The sequence below is a fragment of the Oryctolagus cuniculus genome, chromosome 2 (assembly GCF_051225735.1).
Source record: "Oryctolagus cuniculus isolate XC-2025 breed Fujian yellow rabbit chromosome 2, ASM5122573v1, whole genome shotgun sequence".
Classification (NCBI taxonomy): Eukaryota; Metazoa; Chordata; class Mammalia; order Lagomorpha; family Leporidae; genus Oryctolagus; species Oryctolagus cuniculus.
In genome coordinates, this window is record NC_142868.1 from 40,762,302 (window position 1) to 40,777,799 (window position 15,498).

The 15,498-nt window shown below is 42.4% G+C and overlaps 1 long non-coding RNA gene across 4 annotated transcripts; it reads left to right on the forward strand.

Moving 5' to 3' along the window:
* Nucleotides 1-45: 45 nt before the first annotated feature.
* On the forward strand, nucleotides 46-12,321 carry LOC149127740 (uncharacterized). 4 transcript variants are annotated; one of them, XR_016228873.1, is made up of 5 exons: nucleotides 85-341; nucleotides 1,157-1,227; nucleotides 5,076-5,243; nucleotides 6,649-6,809; nucleotides 12,134-12,321. It is a non-coding gene; the product is annotated as an uncharacterized LOC149127740 (long non-coding RNA). The 4 variants fall into 4 exon arrangements; XR_016228874.1 differs by lacking the exon at nucleotides 6,649-6,809 and having other exon boundaries at nucleotides 46-341; XR_016228872.1 differs by lacking the exon at nucleotides 5,076-5,243 and having other exon boundaries at nucleotides 82-341.
* The last annotated feature ends 3,177 nt before the right edge of the window (nucleotides 12,322-15,498 follow it).

Consider the following 15,498-nt stretch of genomic DNA (forward strand, 5'->3'; position numbering starts at 1 on the left):
TGCTCCGGCTAGCCCACGTGACCCTCTGTCCGCTGGGGCGGGGCCGAGTGCGGAGACGCGGCCGTGCGTGTGCGCCTGCGCGGAGACACTGCCGCGACTTTCGCCGGCTGCTGGGAGTTCAGTTTGGTTCTTTGTGGCTTAAACATCCTCTGCTGTTACATTGAAGGCAGATTTGCTAATGTCTTGACGCAGTCTGTAACTTTGTTCAAAGTCCTAGGAACTTTCTCTGCACTCTTTAGAAAACCGTGTACTAAGGAAAGCCATAAGCCCGTTTAGGTGTGCCCATGGCCATTGTCTTTTTCTAGAATACCCTGACTTGGAAGGTAAATGCAAGGCTTAAGGTAAGCAAGTTCTTCCTGTATATCACCCCAAGAGGGAGATGCTGTTTTCAGCCCCATGTGCTGATAAACCTCATCAGTGAGGTCAGGAGTGTTGTTAGTTTTAGAAAATAAAAACACCGGACACCCAGTCAAATGTAAAATTGCAGATAAAAAACAAATATTTTGTAATCCGCATACCGTAAATGTTGCATGGTATAAACTTAAAGTCAAACCTGATTTATTACCGGTTGTTCAAATTTAACGGAGTGCGCCGTGTTTTATCTGCCAACTCTTAAAAATCATTTAACGCAAGCCAAGTGTAATCATTTAACCCAAGCTTGAAAGTAAGCAGAAGCAGACTCTTAGAACCGCCCTCTTAACCTTGGGCTGTGCTATAGCCCCGAGCAGCCTGCTGCTTCTCTCACTGCAGCTGTGCTGGGGCACTCAGTGGTGGGAAGACAACCCCTGTCGGGCGAAAGTGCACAATAAATAATAGAAACAGGGGTTACAGCCTCATCTAGAAATTCAGTAATAAAAGTAGCGCACAAGGTGAATCCTACTGAAGAGGATAAAGTATTTAATCTGTGACCCATCCGAAGAAAAACTGCTTACTTATTGGTGGCATCTTTTGCGATTTAGCTCAAATGCCCTTTCTCCACCCTGTGCCCCAATTCTTGGAGGTGAAAGGAATTTCTTCCTCAGAATTATCCTGCCACTTCAGCCATTTTTCACTTAAAATTTTACCACTGTCCAGATCTTAAAACAGGGAGCCACACACAACGCTCATTGCCCCAGCTGAAATGTAATTGTCTAATGACACTTGGTTTTGTTAACAGGAGCTGCTCAAGTAATAGTTAAATAATTAAAATGAGATTCTGGAAACCTTCCATTTAACCCAAGTATGTTGGTAAGTCTATCGATGGGGAAGATCTGTTTTAAGCAAAAAACCTAAATATTACATATCATAATAACTGAGACAAAAACATTTATCCAGCACCTACTGTATGCCAAGGAATTCTTTTATTTTAGCTTGTTGCCCTCACTATAACCTTTTGTGGTGGATATTATCCCCATTTTAAAGATGACAAAACAAACTTGGTGGAGTAATGTGTGCCCTGTCCCAGGTCACACAGGTAGCAGCTACAAAGACTAGTCTACGTCTAGAGCTAGTGGGGTCTGTCTACAGGCTTCAGTGAGGTGCATGCCTCTGCTGAGGAAAGGGAGTCCACGTTGCAGGTTCCTAAACAATGCAAATGGCACATCAGTCAGGGCCAATATTTGATCAGAGGCTACAAAATTAGATTGTGACTTCTCTTGCAAGGAAAATTGGATACCGGGAAGAAATTGATCTTTCCTTTGGAATTTGAACATAACAAAAGTTTACCTGTAATAAATGTGGCATCTACAAGAGTTTAATATTTGCCTTTTGATTAGTTAGAAGATGTTTTTATGAATCTAATAGGATAAATTTTTCAAAACATTTACCTGTCTCTCCTAGTCCCGTCTCTGTTAGGTATATTCTGGTCACCATCTTCCAAATCTTGTTTATAATATGGTTAAACATACGGATTCTGAAGCAAAACATCTGAAGTTCAAACACTAGCTCTGAAAATTACCACCTATGTAATTTGGAGGAAGCTTTTTTTACCCCAGTTCCTCCTCTGTGATTAGTTATAATGATAGCTTAGAATGTACAGGGTTGCTGTGTGTGAGGTTAAGGAAGGCTGTCCTGGAACACCAAAAATATTGTTAGACTCCCTTCTATGCAGATGTCGCCTTGTTAACCCTTCTAAATAGACAGTTGGACAGTGTCTACCTTGGGAATGTGATCTGCCCTTCAACTTCATTTAGCCTGCTACACAGGGCAGTATAGGCAATGTAGGGCAGTGATCACAGATGGGAAGATGTAGAAAGATGTCAGACCCCATTGTGTGTGCTTGCTAAGCTGAAAGTGGAATATAAGCTTGCTTTTTGCAGGGTGTTTCTTTCTGAGGCTATTTTATTGTTTGTTTGTTCTGTTTCTAGGTGGAAGGAAGGAGTTTTGTGCACCACATGTTGGGAGGTTTATTGATTCACTCATTGTTTAGCCATTATTGATTAGCAATCTGCCATGCTTGGGGTACTTTACTGACTCTTGGAATGCAAGCAGTGAATAATAACGTGCCTTCTTGTTTCAGGGTAGAAAGCGTGCTTAGTAAGGAGCAAATAAAAAATTATGATAATGACCTATATTGGCAAGTGTCTTGAGGAAAATGAAATAGAGGAATGTAACAGGAAGAGATGGAAATTTTCTTTAGATTGGTCAAGTGGCACCTTGCTAAGAAAGGGCATTTATACTAAGGCATAGGGATGAGAAGGTGGCGTGAAGGCCAATGTCTGGGGAAAAGGAGTTGCCAGCAGAATGCAAGTCCTGAAATGGGAGAAAACTGGCCTGCCTTGGGGTAATGGCAGAGACCTGCGTGGCTAGTCTGCAGTCAGCAAAGCTGGAGTGGGAGAGATGATGCCAAAGGTGTGGGCAGGGATTTTAATAAGCAAATTAGTGTGGCCTGGTTTGTATCTTTAGATGGTTATACCCTGGAAAGCAAATATACTGTGGAAAACAAACCTCAAGGAGCAAGAGTGAAACAGGAGAACTGTAAGAATATTCATTTGTGTATGAATCTGGAAGGTATTCCAGATAAATTCTAACATAAACAGTAAAATTCAATAAGAGCCGATTTGCATGCCCAGATTGTTATAGATCTAAACCAGGGGTTTAGATGATGGGTAGTGGCTAATGGAAGTGTATTCTGGAGCTAAGATCTAGAACACTTGTCAGTAAATTGGATGTTTGTGGAAGAGAAAGAGACGTGAAAGTGAAATACAGAATTTAAGAGTTGATCCAGCATCTGTCCTCCAAACCACCCTTGAGATTGTAGTCGCTGGCCAAGAGATAGAGTCATAAACTGTAGCTGTTATGTTGGTAAAAGATTTTGGAAGGCAGACAGACCTGGGTTGTAATTGTACCTCCCCCACTGACCAGCCACATGACTTGAGTAAGTTGGATAAACTGCCTATACCTGAGTTTCCTCTGCTGTCTACCTAAGAGAGTTGTGGTGAAGTTCACATAAAATAAAGCATATGAAGTGTTTAGCAGAGTGCCCAGAATGTACTTTGCCCATAGTAAAAGTTAATTGCTACTTTCAGCAGTAGTAAGTAGTACAAGTGTTACTTGGGACACGAGTAATTGCAGTGTGGAACCCTAGAGAGAAAGTGAGAGATTACCTTCACACACACACACACACACACACATACACATACACATACACATACACATACACATACATGTACCCTGTGGCACAGATTCAAAGCAGACATGAGCAGCAGTCAGGGTGTCTGGTGAGGCACCTTGATAAGGAAGCTAAGGAGGGAAATGAAGCAGATTCCGCTCTGTGAAATCCCATAAGTAACTGATTCAGCTTGGGGGATACATAGAGAAGGATCCTCCAATCATTGACTGCAAGCCAAGGACCTCCATGTTAGAGGCATTGTGACAAACACTGCGAATTTTCTCACAACATCCACCTTTCTCTCTCTCTCTCTCTCTCTCTCTCTCTCTCTCTCTCTCACTCTCTCAGTGGTTACCAAGGTCACAAGGTTTAATAAAGAGAATACATCGGACAGACCAGACAGACCAGGAAGGCATCCCAGAAAAACAACTGAGAGCCCAGTCTGCATTCACACTGTAGTGTTTATGGAAATGAGTGTGGGTCCCCGTGTTTCTCCTCCCCTCCTTTGTCTTCTGGGAAATTGCAGAGTGGAGAGCTTTCTGGGTATAGAATTCCTGAAAATCCTCTGAGGACCTTATTGATACGGTGTTATTGGACCTAATAGCCCCTTTGATTCAAGGTGGGGAAGAGTCCCCTAAGCTGCTCCAGCTGAGAGAGCTGGAAATCACCTAGCAAGGTTGTCAAACAAGTACAAGGCTTTTGATGTGCAAATGCAGTCTGCCTCTGAATCTGTCTTCCATGTTTCTTCCCTACTTCAACCACAAAAACATTCCCTTTTCTCCAAAAGCATCTTTTTTTCTTTGGTTCTTCTTATACATGTAGACTAATGTCAACTTTGCTATCTAACACACACCCCTTCACAAGAAGTAACCCATAATCTTATGAGGGTAGTGTGGGTGACAGTCCATCTTCTGTATTTTCCTCAAGCTGGCATATGCATGTCAAGTTGGGTGTGGATATTCTCTTTCTATCTGTCCTATGGTATTTGGGACTAGTATGGACAATGCTTGTCTTGCATGATCCAGAGGGCTGGTTACATCATTCAATGGGATAGTCTGGAAGCCCTGACCCATGACCATCTGGAGCTGAATGTCTTAAATTCTGTTAGAGACAAAACAAATGAGTGCATTAAACATTCCTGGTCCAAAGAGAAGCAACAAGAGTTCAGGAGCTATAGGGACAAGGAGAGCCAACAACCAGATTTCCACAACATAATGCTGAGGCAGAAATTCCAACCCTGTTTTATCTGGTCATGGAGTTGTCTGGCCTCACCCAAGAAGTGGTGAATATGGCTTTGAAGCTGTATAGTTTTATTTCCCCCAAAACAACATTCTTCATGGAGCATGGCACAGATACCCCCTTTGTCAGCAGTTGCATGTCTAAGGTCTGTCTGGTTGAAGTACCAGGCTTGACAGCGTCAGTATGAGGGCCCTAGTCATGGCAGCCTTTCATTTGTTGAAGACTGTGTTCTGTTTTTTTCCTAAAGGAGGTAACCCTGTTCTCACTTGCTCTTGGGAGCCCGACATGGGGACTTTGCTGTTTCCCTGTATCTAGGGATCCATAACCTGTTATTCAGAGAAATGCCAGAGCTATCTGAAGGTTATAGGACTAAGAATTTGCTGCATGGCCTGATGAACGTCTGTGTTGCCCAAAGGTGAGGATGAGCTCTAAATAATTTAGCTCGTGGCAGACCAGCTGTGCTTCTCCCTTGATCACTTGGTAGATACATTCTGTTAGGAAGTCAAGGGTGTCCAAAACTGGAATCTCAGGTTGGGGAACAAACTAACAAATCATCCACATTTCAGATCATCTCTCTACCCTCTTGCCCAACAGATTGGTCCTTTAGGTCCCCCACAAGGGCCTGACCAAATAGGTGGGAGCTGTTTATAAATCCTTGTGGGAGCACTTATTGCCTGTTTACTAAACCATTCAAAGGCAAGGACAGGAGGAGTCTATATGAATGCAGAAAAAAATACATATTTAACATCTAAGACTGAAAACCATTTAGTCCAAGGGGTATTTCTCTTAATATTGTATAGGGATTGGGCACAATGCTGGTGTTTCTGCCTCACTAATGGCCTGGAAATCTTGAACTATAACGGGGGTGTGAATCTCCTTAGGGAAGGCATCACATTGACTCCATTACCTGGCTGGACTAATAAGATAGTTGGCCCAAATAGGAGGTTGGTACAGAATACATGGTACCTCTAAAATGAAATGGGCAATCCTACCTGCAATGTCAGCAGTGACCTTAGGATCGCCCCCTCAATAGCAATTGTTATTTCAGGAACCAGGCAAAGTGAAGGGCTTTCTCAGCTTAGGGCCCGTAGGGTCTGCAGTTCTGACCAATCAGTCCTTTGACTCTCAGGCTTGGCTTTTGGCAGAGCAGGCAGGGATCTGAGGTGCTAGCAGCTGTCACTACAGCTGCTTTCCCGAAGCCCTGGCTTCCTGAGTGAGAACAGATACTATTTATGGGTGTACTGGCCTTGCTCAGTCTCCATGATGGCAGATCACTGCAAGAAGCAGCTATTAGTTGGGCTTGCCACTTGTCCTTACACTGCTACTTCTGCCTAACTCACTCCTCTTCCTCCTGGTTTGTGTTAAAATTGGCCATATTGGCAGCCATTAGACTGTCAGCTAAGGGGGTGCATGGTCCCAAAGTACATTCTCTGTTATGGGATGGATGGTATAACCACAGATTTCACTGCTAAAATACCACCAGGACCTAAGAATGTGTCTTGTTTGGAGAGAAGGTTCTTACACAAGTAAGCAGGTTGAAGTAGTCATTAGGATGGGCATCAAATCACCAAGTTTGGACATAGGGGTTCACATAGAGGGAAGATATAGTGTGGAAATATGGAGGAAGAAGACAGCCACCTACAAATCAAGGAGAGAGACCTGAGACCTTTTTGTCACAGCTCTCAAAGGGGCAAACCTTGCTGACTCTTTGTTTTTGGATTTCAAGTCTCCAGAACTTCAAGGCAATAAGCTTCTAGAATCTAAGCCACCACTTGGTTGAGGCGGCCCTAGCAAACTAATACACTCTCCTTTCTCCACAGTAATGGAATTTTACCTGGGGATTTTGCCAGAAAGGGGACTGACTGTATTTCCCAGTCTTCTTGTATCTCCCTGGTCAGTATCCAGGTGCTGGCCAATGGGACAAAAGTGGAAGTTTTATTCAGCACATAAGAAACCTTTATTTAAGGAAGACCCCAACTATGTAAGTTACCCTTTGCTTCCTTTTTTATCTGCCCCCCATACTGCTTCCTAAAATTCAGATGATGGCATTTTTAGACCAAGATATTATAGACCATGTACTAAGTAAGGACAATTGCAGCAAGTTAAGGGGCCTGATGTGGTCACGCCCACATCTGACATGATGTGAGCCCACATGATGTGACATCATGAGTTGGGAATGTCCAGCCCCTGGGCTGTGGGCTAGAGAAGGCCTGCAAAATCATTTGGTCTGGCCCTGCCCAGGCAACCACAGGTGGAACTTGAAATTCAATAAATCTGTACCAGGATAATTTTTAAGCTGATAATTTTGTTTGGCCTGTGAATGATGTTACAAATATCTGAATTGTCCCTGGCAGAAAAAGTTTCCCCACCCCTAGGTAGGCAGCTTCCTTAATGATGGACCTCCTGTCAGTATCACTCAGCCTAATCCTAATTAATACAGACATTATAGTTAATGTGAACTAATTACAGCCACAAGCTATAAGGCTTATGGCAAATATTTTTTTTTTACATTTTTTTTAACTTTTATTTAATGAATATAAATTTCCAAAGTACGGCTTATGGATTACAATGGCTTCCCCCCCATATCATCTCTCCCACCCGCATCCCTCCCCTTTCCCACTCCCTCTCCCCTTCCATTCACATGAGGATTCATTTTCGATTCTCTTTATATACAGAAGATCAGTTTAGCATATATTAAGTAAAGATTTCAACAGTTTGCTCCCACACAAACATAAAGTGAAAAATAATAGATGATTTTTTAAATGATGATGAAATCAGATCAGACCTATTGTCATGTTTAATCCCAGTGAGAGTCAAGTTGGGAATTGATAATTTCTTCTTTTTTTTTTTTTTTACAGAAGATCAGTTTAGTATACATTAAGTAAAGATTTCAACAGTTTGCACCCCGCTTATGGCAAATATTATCTCAAAAGGAAAGATGAAAAAGCAAAATAAAATAATAGTGTAAATTTGAGAAATCGGGGGCAGCCATGTGGCACCACGATTAACAAGTTGCTTGAGACAGCTGCATCCCACATCTGGATACAGGATTCAAGTCCCACCAGCCCTGCTTCTAATCTAGCTTTTGGGAGGCAGCAGTGATGCCTCAATACGTGGGTCTCTGTCACCAATGTGGAAAATTGGATGGTGCCAGAGGTTCCTGGCTTCAGCCTGTCCAAGTCCTGGCTGTTGCAGCCATTTGGGTAGTGAACCAACAGATAGAAAATCTCTCTCTGCTTTTCAAAGAAAAATAAATTTTTAAAAAGTTTAATTGAGGGGGCTGGCGCTATGGTGTAGTTGTTAAACTACTACAGTAATGCTGGCATCACATATGGGCATTGGTTCCAGTCCCAGCTGCTCCACTTCAGATCCAGCTCCATGCTAATGTACCTGGGAAAACAGCAGAAGATGGTCCAAGTGCTTAAGTCCCTGTACCCATGTGGGAGACCCAAAAGAAACTCCTGGCTCCTGGCTTCAGCCTGGCCCATCCCTAGCTGTTGCAGCCATTTGGGGAGTGAACCAGCAGATGGAAGACCTCTCTCTGTCTGAACCTCTCTCTCTCTGTAACTCTGCCTTCAAATAAATAAATAAACCTTTAAAAAATTTAATTGAGAAATTGGCATTCCTGCATACTACTTTTGGCAATAGAGATTAGTAAAATTTTCCTGAAATATGATTGTATATATAAAATCTCCAAACTGTGTTAACTGTTTACCCAGAAATTTTAGTTCTAGAAATATATAACAAATATTTGACTATAAATATATTCACATGTATGTTTTTTATACTATAAAATATGAAATAAAAGCCATAAATTATTAGCTTAATAAATTATGACAACAGGGGCTGGCACTGTAGTAGGTTAAGCTTCCACTTTTGGAGCTAGCATCCCAAATGGGTACTGATTCAAGTCCCAGCTGCTCCACTTCTGATGCAGCTCTCTGCTAATGGCCTGGAAAAGCAGTGGAAGTAGCCCAAGTGCTTGGGCTCCTACACCCATGTCAGAGATCCAGAAAAAGCTCCCAGTTCCTGGCTTCAGATCAGCCCAGCTCTGGCCATTGTGACCATTTGGGGAGTAAACCAGCAAGATGGAAGATATCTGTCTGTCTGTCTCTCCCTCTCTTTCTCTCTCTCTCTCTGTCTCTCTCTCTCCTGTGTGTGTGTGTGTGTATGTCTCCTTCTCTCTGTCGGTAACACTGCCTCTCAAATAAAAGTCTTAAAAAATTATGGCAACATAAAATTAAGCCACCAAAAAAAGTGATTTTGTAGAAAAATAACTAGTGGAGGGGCCAACACTGTGGCTCATTTGGCTAATCCACCTGCGGCACCAGCATCCCATATGGGCACCAGTTCTAGTCCCAGTTACTCCTCTTCCAGTCCAGCTCTCTGCTGTGGCCCAGGAGGACAGTGGAGGATGGCCCAAGTGCCTGGGCCCCTGCACCAAACATGGGAGACCAGGAGGAAGCATCTGGCTCCTGGCTTCAAATTGGCACAGCTCTGGCCATGGTGAACCAACGGAAGGAAGACCTTTCTCTCTTTCTCTCTCTCTCACTGTCTATAACTCTGGCAAATAAATTTTTAAAAAAAGAAAAATAACTAGTGGAATATAAACTTGTTCACAGTAACTACTTGGGGGAAAAAAAAAGGTTTCAAATCTCTTTTTCCTATGTGTTCCACCGTGTGTGTTGTATGTGTACGTATGGTGTATAAATTCCTGGGCACAGGAATATACAGAATGTTAGCATTGGTTATCTTTCATTTTTTTAAAGATTTATTTATCCATTTGAAAGGCAGAGTTCCACAGAGAGAGGGAGATACAGGGAGATGGTCCATCTGCTCATTCACTTCCAAATCATCAAAATGGCCGGGGCTGGACCAGGCTGAAGCCAGGAGCCCGGAACCTCTTCTATGTCTCCCACATGGTTGCAGGGACCTAAGCACTTGGGTTTATCCTTCATTGCCCTCCCAGGCACACCAGCTAGGAGCCAGATAGGAAGTGGAGCTGCTGGTGCATGAACTGTGGCCCACATAGGATGCCACTGTTGCAGGCAGTGGCTTTAGCGAATATGCCACAACCCAGCCCTAGTTATCTTTCATTTTGAAGATTAAAGAATATTTTGGATCTCTTTCTTTAGAAGAAGAAGTTTTCTATTTTTTATTCAAAATTTTACTTAAAGCATCTTAAATAAATTAGGATAGCTTTGATAAGTTATGAGTTTATTGATTTCCTTTCATTTTATCTTTAAAGCAGCCAAATCTGTCTTGAACTCACCTCTTTCTTCCAACATCTTGCCAAATGCAAACAATAACAACCAGTTACGTTGAAAATAATCAATGCTAATCATTGACACTGCTTTACAAGTTGGCACAGACATTTGCTACATGGGTCCTTAGCTTCCCAACCTACTAACAACCACTAAGTCAATCACATATTTTAGATTCTGTTACAGAAGCATCGAATCTGCACCAGTTTCTGCATTAGTCAGAATACATTAATTGATTTAACAAAACAATGCCAAAGTTTTGGTAGTTTATCCTAATATTCATGTCTTTCTTGTTTCTGTAATAATCTCATACATACAAATGTAATGTTTAGGTGACTCCTCTCGTCTCTAAACTCTCAAAGTGCAGGCTTTGGTTTAAGAGACAGCATATGAAGGGTCATACAGGAGGTTTTATGTGCCAGACCTAGGAATGCACATCACTCCTACATACATCCCCAGATGGCAGCACCTAACTGTAAGAGAACTTTGGAAACGTGACTTAATTGTCTGCCCAGGAAAAAAGAATAGAAAAAAAAAAATGGAAACATAGAGTTGTCTCAACCACAGTCATCTCTTCCCAAAAACAACTGAGAGTTTCTAATGAAAACATAGCAAGTTAACCATAATTCTCTCTCCCTTCTCGGAGGAGCTCTCGTGTTTGATAGCGTGTTGGTATCACCAGCCACGGTAAAACTGGGCTCCAACTCAGGTCTTTCATTCGCCTCACATGAGTATTCACTCAGATCTGTATTAAGAGAAAAATCGGGGAGGTTAGTAATCCAAGCTCTTCCTTTTCGTTTTACTGCCATGGTAAAATTCTAGCAGGTAGTAATGTGATTCTAGCAGGTATACTCAAGTTTGAGAGAAGTCAAGTCGGTGACCCTTGCTAGTTGGCTGTTTAGATGAGTCGCTGGGTGACACTAATTCAGAATTATGACGAGTAAGGATCTGTTTCTCAGTGTGTTAGTTCTCCAGCTCACTCAGCATTTCATTCAGAAGATTCACTCTAACCAAACACTCAAGAGACTGAGGGGTTAACCAGGATGTCACACACTGGGAATTGTTTCTCTTTAGGGCATTCTTTCTTGAATCACACTTTCCTTTAGTTAATTGAGTGATAGATAAGAAAACTATTTGCTAGGCCTGGGCTGCAGCTCACTAGGCTAATCCTCCACCTAGCGGCGCTGGAACACCGGGTTCTAGTCCCATTTGGGGTGCCGGATTCTGTCCCGGTTGCCCCTCTTCCAGGCCAGCTCTCTGCTATGGCCTGGGAAGGCAGTGGAGGATGGCCCAAGTCCTTGGGCCCTGCACCCCATGGGAGACCAGGAGAAGTACCTGGCTCCTGCCATCGGATCAGTGTGGTGCGCCGGCCACAGCGCACCAGCCACGGTGGCCATTGGAGGGTGAACCAACGGCAAAGGAAGACCTTTCTCTCTGTCTCTCTCTCTCACTGTCCACTCTGCCTGTCAAAAAATAAAAAATTAAAAAAAAAAAAACTATTTGCTGAATATAAGACAGAGTGAAAGTGAGGGAAGTCAGAACATGCCACCCCAAAGCATTTCTCTTTAATATAAATATTTTAAACTAAATGCCATTAAGAAGCAGCAAACAGTGGGGGTGGGGAGCTGGGAGGCATGTGGTGCAGCAGTTAAGCTGCTCTTTGGGTATCACATGGGAATGGCTGGGTTTGAGTTGCAGATTACCCACCAAGTTGGGCTTTCTGCTGATGCACACCCTGGGAGGCGTGAGGATGGCTAAAGTACCTGGATCCTTGCCACCCATGTGGAGACCTGGATTAAGTTCCTGGCTTCAGCCTTGCCCAGCCCCAGATGTTGTGGGCATTTGGGGGAGTAAACCAGCAGATACGAGCGGATAGCAGAGAAAGAAGTCTTTTCTGAGCTTCCCACTTCTCCTTAAGACAGGATGTGAATTCTCCTTTACTGGAGACAACTCTTACAGCTCACAGATAACCTGCAAGGAATCTACCAGTACAAACAAAACTTACTTCACTAATTTACTCCCGTTTATTTATATCCTCCAGGATTCCTGCCGCTGGAAGCCTAGAACTGCTTTCCTCTGTGCTGTCGTGCCTCTGACACATAGGTGATTCTTTGTTGACAGCGGTGTATGAAATGGAGCGCTAAGCCACGGCGTTGAATTGCCTTTCATTGTGTTTTCTCCAGGTTGATCTGTGCTGCAATTAAAAAATTGTTCATTTTTCTGCTGTCATTCTGTGTTTCGTTACAGGGGTCTGTTTCGACTGTGAATTGATGAAGGGAAATTAGATTTCTTTCCCGATAAAAGAAAGCAGAGTAGGTCTAAGACACATTTTCTTCAAATTGTGATGATCTAATGGCCCTCTTTCATCCCAAGGATCTTTCTGGCTAGAGAAAGAACAAAGAAGTCTTTCCTCTGGGCTGTGCAAAAAAAAAAAAAAAAAAATCTGCTGTTCTTTGACTTTTTTACTAGATGCCACACCCCCTACAGTTACTTCTATAGACCCTTGACTAAGTAAGATTAAGAAAATATTAGAACTTTCGGTTCCAGAGGGTTACTCTGCAAATTACCATTCCTCTTCCTCATCATTATTCGGTTTGAGAACACTACCACCTCCCCCACAAAATGTCTCTTATGCCTGTTTGTTTGGTTTTTTTAAAAAAAAAAATGCTTATTTATGGCCGGCGCTGCTAATCCTCCACCTGCAGCGCCGGCACCCCAGGTTCTAGTCCCGGTCGGGGCGCCAGATTCTGTCCTGGTTGCTCCTCTTCCAGTCCAGCTCTCTGCTGTGGCCTGGGAAGGCAGTGGAGGATGGCCCAAGTGCTTGGGCCCTGCACCTGCATGGGATACCAGGAGAAGCACCTGGCTCCTGGCTTTGGATTGGCGCAGAGCAATGGCTTCAACGCACGGGCCGTGGCAGCCATTTGGGGGGTGAACCAACGGAAGGAGGACCTTTTTCTCTCTCTCTCTCTCACTGTCTAACTCTGCCTATCAAATATATATATATATTTTAAAGTCAGAGTTACACAGAGAGAGGAGAGGTAGAGAGAGAGAGAGAGAGTCTTCCATCCACTGGCTCACTCCCCAGATGGCCGCAACTGATCAGCTGTCTGATCCGAAGCCAGGCGCCAAAAGCTTCTTCTGGGTCTCCGATGTGGGTGCAGGGGCCCAAGGACTTGGCCCATCTTCTACTGCTTTCCCAGGCCATAGCAGAGAGCTGGATTGGAAGTGGAGCAGCCAGGACTCAAACCAACGCCTATATGGGATGCCAGCACTGCAGGCGGCAGCTTTACCCACTGTTGCACAGCACCGGCCCCCCTTATGCCTGTTTGTAATAAAGCACATCAGTAACTTTTCAAAACAGAGGCACACCCTACCCTGTACAGACCAACAATATCAAATTTTTCTATCAGGGTAGAAAAACATTGCTATTTTGTTTTATAAAACATCCCAGATAATTAATTTCATATGAAAAACTTTTGCTTTCTCCTAAAATTCTGAGGAATCCATACTTTAACCACCTTCAGACTGATAATTATAGCCTCAGTAGTTAAAATTTCTAACAAATGTTCTAGGGACCAAGGAAAGATACCAACTCAGCATTCAAGGTTCCTATCATCCTTTAATAAAAAGGAGTTGTCTGTAACTTTCCTTGTTTATTTTCTCTGTTCAAACCTGCCTTTCAGGTTAACCTATGACTTCAAGTTGACTAATTTATTTTCATGAGAGGTGTTGCAATACATATGTGATTAATTATTTTACATTGCAATCTGCATAAAATTATTCCTGTACATAAACTGTTGAGAAATGGCTTAAAGTCTAAGTGAAATTAATTATTATCTTGTAACCACATGGGAAATATCTAAATGTTACATTGTCATTGGTTCTATTTCATTGAAAGAAATTTCAAATGACTAATTGACAAAGACTTGAGAGGTATTGAGCTTGATCGTGTCTTATCTGTATAAACCTAGACAGACTCAACTGTATATAAAACAGTTTCTTAGAAAGCAGTTGGATAATTATTCATTTTATTCTTGTAACTAAATTTAATGAAGTCTTTTGTCTTTTGGAGTTTTGTTTATAATTAAGAAATGCTAACCTTTCATTATTTTTTGTAAAAAAAAATGCTTGTAGCTTGAGCCACCTGAGATCTCCATTGAAGTGATCTTTGAAATGAATAGACATTTTGATCTGAAAAGGGCAATAAAGCTAGCACATAACAGTTATTTCACTGTAGCCTTAAAGAATACAATATACCAACAGCTCTGTAATTGCTCCGTTAAAGTGCAGTACTTGAACGAACTGCAATTTTGAACCTAAGAGGTGATCCATACCATATCCTTGGGGCCTGCATTCCTTTAGATGGCATGTCAAGTGCTCAATTAGTCTTTCTGATGAAGGTTCTGTGCCTGTTAGACCTCCCTTTTCTCAGATGCTACTCCTTTCAATCACTGTACAGACAGCCTCCATCTGCAAGCTTTTAAGATTTCTGCCAGGGCTTCTCAAAGCACATTACTCAACCCAAGGCATTTTTGAGTAATTGATTTTTCACATTAAATATGCTACATTTTTGCTTTGTTTTTGAAACAGCTAAATAGCTTTATAATTTACATCCCATAAATCGACCCATTTAAAGTACAATTCATTATGATTGAGGTGTACTCGTTGTTTTTTGGGTATTTTTGTTTGTTTTGTTTTGAGAGGCAGAGAGACAGAGGAAGAGATAGGTGGCATGCATTGTTTCACTCTCTGAACACCTGCAATAGCAGGCGGCTGGCCCAGTAAGGAGACAGGAGCTCAATCCAGGTCTTGCACATGAGTAGATGACAGGAACTCAATTAGTTGAGTCATCATTACTGTCTTGCAGGGTCTGCATGGGCAGGAAGTTACAGTCAGGAACTAAAGCTGGGAATCAAATCCAGGCACTCAGATAAGGGGTGTGGGCATCTTCACTCATAAGCTAAATGCCTGTTCCAAGTTTTCCAAATGCATGTATTAGAGCATCACCTCAATTCAATTTGAGAACACTACAGTGTCCCCCATAAATGTTCCTTATTCCTGTCTGAAACAGATGACATAGGTAGCTTTTCGAACAAACCAAAACAATGTCAGAGCCTATCCTCTAGATCAACAATATCCAACTTTCTTTCAGGGTAGAAAACCAGTGCCATTCTGTCGTTGTCATAAAACATCCCAGATGATTTTCATGTAAGCCATTGTTGGGATTCACTGTTTTTGACTAAATGCGAGAAATACATATTTAACCCCCTTACTAACCAAGAAGTCAACACTTAGACAAAGTATTGTGTGTCACTGTAGTAGCAGTGACAATAACAAAGACCCTTAGAACATTTAGCTGATAGTGATTTTCAAATCGCTGGGCTTTTGTTCCTGTTGTTTACTTTG